Source organism: Zingiber officinale, chromosome 10B (genome assembly GCF_018446385.1).
Source record: "Zingiber officinale cultivar Zhangliang chromosome 10B, Zo_v1.1, whole genome shotgun sequence".
Taxonomy (NCBI): domain Eukaryota; kingdom Viridiplantae; phylum Streptophyta; class Magnoliopsida; order Zingiberales; family Zingiberaceae; genus Zingiber; species Zingiber officinale.
Genome location: NC_056005.1, coordinates 67,799,500 through 67,807,913, shown reverse-complemented (window position 1 = coordinate 67,807,913; position 8,414 = coordinate 67,799,500).

Genomic DNA, 8,414 nt, shown 5'->3' with positions numbered 1-8,414 from the left:
ACTCTCTACATACTAAGAATTGGATGATCTACTCTATTGCGAAGGATTTATAATCAAGAGACAATAAATTAAGCATCCTACAATCCAAAACATGAGATGGAGAAGAGAGGAATGCTTATCTATGTGTCGATGGTCTTCTTACTTGCAATCCTTGCTCCGGAAGTGAATGAATTATCAAAGATGGATGATCTAGGGCTCCCCAATGGGGAGAACCCTTCCCCAAGGAAGGAGAGTGGAGCCTTAAACCAAAAATAGGACAAAAAGGAGAGAAAATCCTCTTTTATAGGGTAAGGCACGACCCTAGGCATGAGCCATATCACGACCTTGCCTTTTGGCATGACCAGGGCGTAAATGGCCTCGAGTGGGGAGGCACAGCCATGCCAATTGGCATGACCAACCCCTAGTTTGTCTCTGGAAGAGGGGAACAACCATGTGGTTTTACACGGCCGCCCCTTGTTGGCTGCCAGTGGGAGCCATGGTCGTGCCCTTAAGCACAACCTGCCCTGGTTTTACCTTGGGAGAGAGCACACGGTCGTACCAGGGGGCACAACCAAGTTGCTGATGCTTCACAAGTTTCATCAATGTGTCTTTCCACTCTATTTTTGCTCCAATTTATGTCCTGTCAAATAAAAACATGTAACGAGCAGATCTCCGAACAAAATAGAATGAAAATATAACATAACAATGAAATAGGGAGAGAGTGAACCTAGCGTTACCTAACGTTAGGTTACGCTAGCTGACAACCTAACATAAATAAACTTTTTGATGTATGTCAAAGAAAGAGAATGAACCTAAAGTTAAAAAAATCTAGTAGCTCTCAGTTTGAGGGTGAATTACCTACAAGAAAAAAGATAACCCCTTCTCGTTCTTTTGATTTTATTAGTAGCACAATAAAACTAATAATAATAATAGAAATAACAACTTAAAAAGAGTAGGTAAAAGGCCATAGTTTTACTTGGTTACAACATAAGTGATTGTTAATTCAAGGCATTGAAAAAGCATTAGAAGATCTCCTTCGTTGAAGGCAGAGAAGATTTTTACACACGTTGACAGCTCAAGAATGACTAGGAAAGTTAATACCTAAGTTGTTGATTATTTTCTAGGTCAAGGGTCTTTTTATAGCCCTTGGAAAACTCTATCTGTAGCTTGAAGGTGCCGCCAATGAGGTCCAAGGCGCCTTCCATCAGATAAGTTTTATTCACTATGGATAAAACTTTATCCACGTCTAACGACTATCGGAAGGCACCTTCAAAGGCTGGAAGGCCCCTTCGTATTGTTCATCGAAGGCGCCTTCCCTTCCATACTGCAGATCAGCTCCTTTATTGATCTCTTCGCGTGGGTGATACTCCGGATAACCAAAGTTGAGCTCACCCGAACCTAACTCTGACCTTCTCCTCGAGCAGCCTTCCTCTCCAACTTCTCGTCCCTCAGACCATCATGCGCGTTCTTCTCGTCCACCGGTGTACTCTTTCATAGCATCTCGTCCTTCGGATGCACCGAGCCCGTCGACTTTCTTCCCGTACCATCCTCTCTAGTTACGTCTTCCACTTGACTTCTTATGTTCCTAAGCTCCTGCACACTTAGACACAAAGATCAAACACAACAGGATCTAACTGAACTTAGTTGACCATATCAAAACTACCCTGGTTATTAACAATCTCCCCCTTTTTGATGTGCATCAACCTGTTGGGTTTTTTGGGCCGCGAAAATCGCTTTTTTGAGTCGCGGAAACCCCGAAACCCCCTAGCCATTGGATCCGTGCGAAGAAAAATTTCGGAAATATGAGTACGAGTTTCAAACTTTGATCTACAGTAGATCTACAATGGAAAAACATTTTATACCTTCGATGCGTGCCCCTCGCAATCCCGCAAGTCCAAGGTACGCCGGATCTCGAAGTTGTCAACGTAGACAACTCTCTAGTGATATCCACATGAACAAGAAGTGTTCTCTAACACTCAAGGATAGAGAAGAGAGCACCCCAAGTGTGCTAGCACTTTCTAGGGCTCTCGGGTAGGATTTGAAAGGGGAGAAAGGAGAGAAAGAAAAGGAATCTCACATACTCCTCTAGGTACCCTCCTTTGTGACCTTCACTTCACCTTTTTCACTTGGAACTCAACTCACTCATCTTCCTCTTGCTTGAAAACCCACGGCAACAGTAGCAAAGAGAAGGAAGAACACAAGGAAGAAGATGAAGCAATGAATCATAATCAATTGCCACAAAACAAAACCTTTTCACCCATTAGTGTGGCCGGCCACATGTTGTAACCTCCCTCATTAATGTGGCCGGCCACATTAAATGGCATGGGATGTGTAACCTCCATGAGGTGGCATACCTCATGAGGTGGAGATGATGTGGCAAGGTTAGTCATGCCATGTAGGATGAGTCAACCTTCATGAAGTGGCAATACATCAAGTCAAACTTGATGTTTCAACTTCCATTTAGTCAAGTCAAAATTGATCAATTATCTTCCTTGTTGAATTAAATCCAACCTTTGACTCAAGTCAATTTTAATTTAATGAATCTCAATTCATTAATATAAATTGACTCAATGAACCAAATTTAAATTAGACTCATTCAACAATTGAATCTAATTGAGTCTAACTCAATAAGTCTAATTTGAATCCAATCTTTGGTGCATCATATGAACCTAATCCAATTGGTTCATCATATGAACCCAATCTCCATCCACTTATTCTTTGTGTGTGACCCAATAGGTTCTTGTAACGTTGACAATGTTTCTAAACTCCTTTAGAAACATAAGCAATGAGCGGCATCTAGCAATACATCATTGCTACCCAAGTTACAAGAATGTCGAGATCCAACATCACCTTGTGACTACTAATTGTGACTCCTCACAATATGTGACATTGTCCTTCTATCCTAGACATCTAGATTGATCAATGTGAGGCATAGACCGTGGCATACTCTAATCAATCTAAATCTTGAACTCCAAGTAGACTCACTCGATCAAATGAGCTCAACATCTCATGTTGACTCATTTGGGCATGGCCATGCACTTCGTGGTCTAACTCTATCAAGAATACCGATGTCGCTCCCGTCATATGGGAGGGATAGATCCCATCTACATCACTCACATCCCTCTGCATAATTCGTTATATACCCAGTAATCGCCTTTATAGTCCACCCAGTTACGAGTGACGTTTGATGAAACCAAAGTACATAACTCCTTATGTAGGGAACCATGGTGACTTCAGGTCTAAGGACCAATAGTCATACTAATAGCTACATGAGAAAGTATATGACACTCATATAATGATCCATGATACTTTCTCATGGCGGGTCATTCAGTATACATTCTCTAATGTATACTCATATGTCAACTTGATATCTCTATATCCATGACTTGTGAGATCAAGTCATCGAGTTGACCTACATGCTAGTCTTATTGCATTAACATTATCCCTAAATGTTAATACTCGACTAGGAATGATTAAGAGTAGTGCTCCCTATATCATCTCACTATCGGTTCAACTAACTGATTGATATAGGTGAGAACCGTCTACTCAAGGACGTTATTATACTTAGTTTATTTGGCACCAATACAAGTAAGTATAATAACCAAAAACTAAATGCCTTTATTTATATAGAATATGATACAACAAGTCCAAAATACAATCATCAAATGATTGGCTCTAGGGCTCTAGCTAACAATCTCCCACTAGCACTAGTGCCAATCAGTGTAGGCTCTAAGCTCAAATGACCTAGTGTGACCATCATGCTTTCTCTGTGCCAAAGCCTTGGTCAAGGGATCTGCGATGTTAGCCTTTGTAGGTACTCTGCAAATCTTCACATCTCCTCTCTCGATGATTTCTCGAATGAGATGGAAGCGCTGTAGTATGTGTTTGGTCCGCTGGTGTGAGCGAGGTTCCTTCGCCTGTGCTATAGCTCCATTGTTGTCACAATAGAGCTCAATAGGGTCATCAATGCTAGGAACCACCCCAAGTTCAGTGATGAACTTGCGGATCCAAACTGCCTCCTTTGCTGCCTCTGATGCAGCAATGTACTCGGCTTCTGTTGTAGAATCAGCTACTGTATCCTGCTTAGAACTCTTCCAGCTGACAGCACCACCATTAATGCAAAATACGAACCCCGACTGCGATCTATAGTCATCTTGGTCGGTCTGGAAGCTAGCATCACTGTAACCCTTTACAGCTAGCTCATCATTGCCTCCATATATCAAGAAATATTTTTTAGTTCTTTTTAAGTACTTAAGAATATTCTTGACCGCTATCCAATGACTTTCACCTGGATCTGACTGGTATCTGCTTGTCATGCTCAAAGCATACGAGACATCAAGTCGAGTACATAGCATGGCGTACATGATCGATCCTATGGCTGAGGCATAAGGGATCTGATCCATGCGGTCTCTCTCCTCTCTAGAAGAGGGACCTTGAGTCTTCGAAAGACTCACGCCATGTGACATCGACAGAAATCCCTTCTTGGAGTTCTGCATGGCAAACCGAAGGAGTACCTTGTCAATATATGTACTCTGACTTAGGCCAAGCAATCTCTTAGATCTATCTCTATAGATTTGTATCCCTAGAATCCGGGATGCCTCACCTAAGTCCTTCATTGAGAAGCAACTCCCTAGCCAGGTCTTGACAGACTGAAGCATAGGGATGTCCTTCCCAATGAGTAGTATGTCTTCCACATACAATATGAGGAAGATAACTATATCCCTTACAACCTTCTTGTAGACACAAGGTTCATATTCGTTCTTGATGAAACGAAACTGTTTGATTGCATCATCGAATCGAAGATTCTAGCTCCGAGAAGCTTGCTTTAGTCCATAAATGGACCTATACAGCTTGCATACTCTGCTAGTATGCTGTGGATCTACAAAATCCTCAGGTTGTGTCATGTACACATCCTCGAGTAGGTTTCCATTCAGAAACATAATTTTGACATCCATCTGCCATATCTCATAGTCATGGTAGGCTGCAATAGCAAGCATGATCCGAATGGACTTAAACATCGCTACTGGAGAAAAGGTCTCATCATAGTCAATACCATGAATCTGCTTGAAACCTTTAGCTACTAAGCGACCCTTATAGATAAGTCCATCCATGTCAGCCTTTCTCTTAAAGACCCACTTGCACCCAATGGGTTTTACCCCTTCAGGTGGATCAACCAAAGTCCATACTTGGTTGGTGTACATGGATTCCATCTCGGATCTCATGGCTTCTAGCCATTTCTCAGAATTTGGTCTCATCACAGCTTCCTGATAGGTGGTAGGCTCATCCTCTATGAGCATAACGTCATCATGGTCAGACAAGAGAAATGAGTATCTCTCAGGCTGACGACGTACCCTATCAGACCTGCGAAGAGGTATGTCTACTTGAACTGGTTGTTGTTCCTCAACTCTTTGTGGAACATCATCATCCACAACGCTTTGTGGTTCCAATTCAATTTCCATCGAGGCATCAGTGCTCTTGTTCGCATCTTGAACTTCTTCAAGATCGAATGCGCTCCCACTAGTTTTTCTAGAAACAAAGTCCCTTTCTAGAAAGACCCCAGTCTTTGCCACAACTCCCTTGTGCTGACTGGGAATATAGAAGTAATATCCCTTAGTTTCCTTGGGATATCCAATAAAGTAGCACTTGTCGGATTTGGGTCCTAACTTGTCTGAGACTTGACGTCTAATGTAAGCCTCACAACCCCAAATCCTCATGAAAGACACCTGGGAATCTCTCCCAGTCCATATCCTATATGGTGTCTTTATCACGGCCTTGGATGGAACTCGGTTGAGTATAAAAGCTGTCGTGTCTAGAGCATAACCCCAAAGGTATGTCGGAAGATCTGTATGACTCATCATAGATCGCACCATATCTAATAGGGTACGATTCCTCCTTTCGGATACACCTTTCCACTGTGGTGTTCCAGGAGGAGTGAGTTGGGATAGAATCCCACACTCAACTAGGTAGTCACGAAACTCATGGCTAAGGTATTCTCCACCTCGATCGGATCGAAGTATCTTAATACTCTTGCCAAGCTGGTTCTGTACTTCATTCTTAAATTCTTTGAACTTTTCAAATGATTCAGACTTATGTGTCATCAAGTACACATAACCATATCTACTGAAGTCATCAGTAAATGTGATGAAGTACCTATAACCGCCTCTAGCAGTGATATTGAAAGGGCCACATACATCACTATGTATGAGTCCTAACAAATTAGTCGCTCTTTCGCCGTGCCCACTAAAAGGAGTCTTGGTCATCTTGCCTCGTAGGCATGACTCGCATATCTCATATGATTCTAAATCAAATGAGTCCAGCAAACCATCTTTATGGAGCTGGGATAAGCGCTTGTCATTTATATGACCTAAGCGACAGTGCCAGAGATAGGTTTAGTTCATGTCACTTGACTTGAACCTCTTGGTACTAATGTTATAGATAGGACTCTCAAGGTCTAGAATATAGAATCCGTTTATCAGAGGTGTACTACAATAGAACATTTCGTTTAAATAGATGGAACAACATTTGTTCTTTATTATAAACGAAAAACCTTTCTTGTCCAAACAAGAAACAGATATAATGTTCTTAGTTAAAGCAGACACATAACAACAATCATCTAATTCTAGTACAAGCCCAGAGGGTAGAGATAGATAGTAAGTTCCTACAGCAATAGCAGTAAACCGTGCTCCATTGCCTACTCGTAGGTCTATCTCACCCTTCGTCAATGCCCTGCTATTTCTCAGCGCTTGTACATTAGTACAAATGTGCGAAGCACATCCGGTATCTAATACCCACGATGAAGAAATAGAGAGGTTGACTTCTATAACATGTATACCTGAAGTAGAAATCTTATTTCTCTTCTTCGTAAGATCTTCCAGGTATTCTTTGGAGTTCCTCTTCCAGTGCCTTGCTTGTCCTTGATATAGGTGACAAAGATGTTCAACCATATCGTAAGCGCCCATCAACTCATGTTGCTTCTGAAGCTCAGAGTTCATGGTCGCGAGCATAAGACAGGACACATCTAATGCGTCATCTTGATGCTTCTTGTAAGCATCTCGGTCTGCTCGCGTGGCAGTGGCAGGAGGAGACTCCGGAATGGGCTGCTCCAGAACGTACAATTTACGTTCTTGGGTGAGAATTATTCTCAGGTTCCTATACCAATCCAGGAAATTTGCTCCGTTGAGCTTGTCCTTCTTAAGGACAGATCGCAGAGAGAAGGTGCTCATATTCGACGTCATGGTAATCTACAACAGAAATAAATGCAGAAATAAATATCATATTCTTAATCATTTAATTAGGCCTTTAACTAAATGATGCTCCCACTGAATTCTATAATTCATGTGGGACAAGATCCACATCATACTAACCCTTGAGTTAGCTTTGGCTAATACGCCCAAGACTTAGTATGATCGGTAGGTAACGATTACCAATTACATCTCTATGCAACTCTTGTTTATAGGTTCAATATCCGCATTTATATTAAAACTCGAGTTAGCTTTGGCTAATACGCCCGAGAGTTAATATATATGTGATTTTGACCTATCTTTCCAACCGTTGGAAGAATGCCTATAGTTATACTCGATCCAACCGAGTTAACTAGGAATACTCAATCTAATTGAGTTGTACTCACCCATGCGTTAATAGGCGGGACCAAGATTGTCCCTCCGTACCCTACCAAGATAGTATGTGTTGCTCTGCTTTGGCAGATTCAACAACAACATGCGATCGAGGTAGTGGTAGGTATCACGGCATGGTAGGCATTACGAGTTGACGTGATTTAGATCTAATCTAAACGATGATGCATATCATATACTCGATAGATCTAATCTAATCGAAGGGTGCATCATGTGCACGACTTAGATCTAATCTAATCGTAAGGCACTAATTAATTACTTAATTAACTAGCATGCATCACATACACACAAAACAATTAATTAAATAATTAATCAAATAATTTTGTGATTATGTCATGGCCCTACTACGATCTTCTCAAGCCAATGAGAAGATCGGATGGTCAACCTAAGGTCAACAGCTTCTCAAGCTCCTTCCTTTGACCACCTCGTGTTGCTCGCGCCCTCCTCGTAACTCCGTCTCGAGTGGACCTTCCACCGCTTCAAAATTTACATTACATTTTGAAATTCGAGTTACATTCGAGTCTAAATCTAATTTACAACAAGAATAAAAGAGAAAGGCATGACGCGCAGGTCGTGAAAAATAAAAACATACAACACGCACATCACATCACGGCACGCAGGCCGTATTATTAATTACAACACGAATTATCCAATCAAATTGGGTCTTTGGGCCATGACTATCACAAAAAAAATATATAATTCAAAATTATATATTTCTATAATTTTTTGTAATTTTTTCTATAATTTTTATAATTTTTACGAGTACAATTTCCCGGCGGTTCCGTTTAGCGGTTTTCGGGCGCA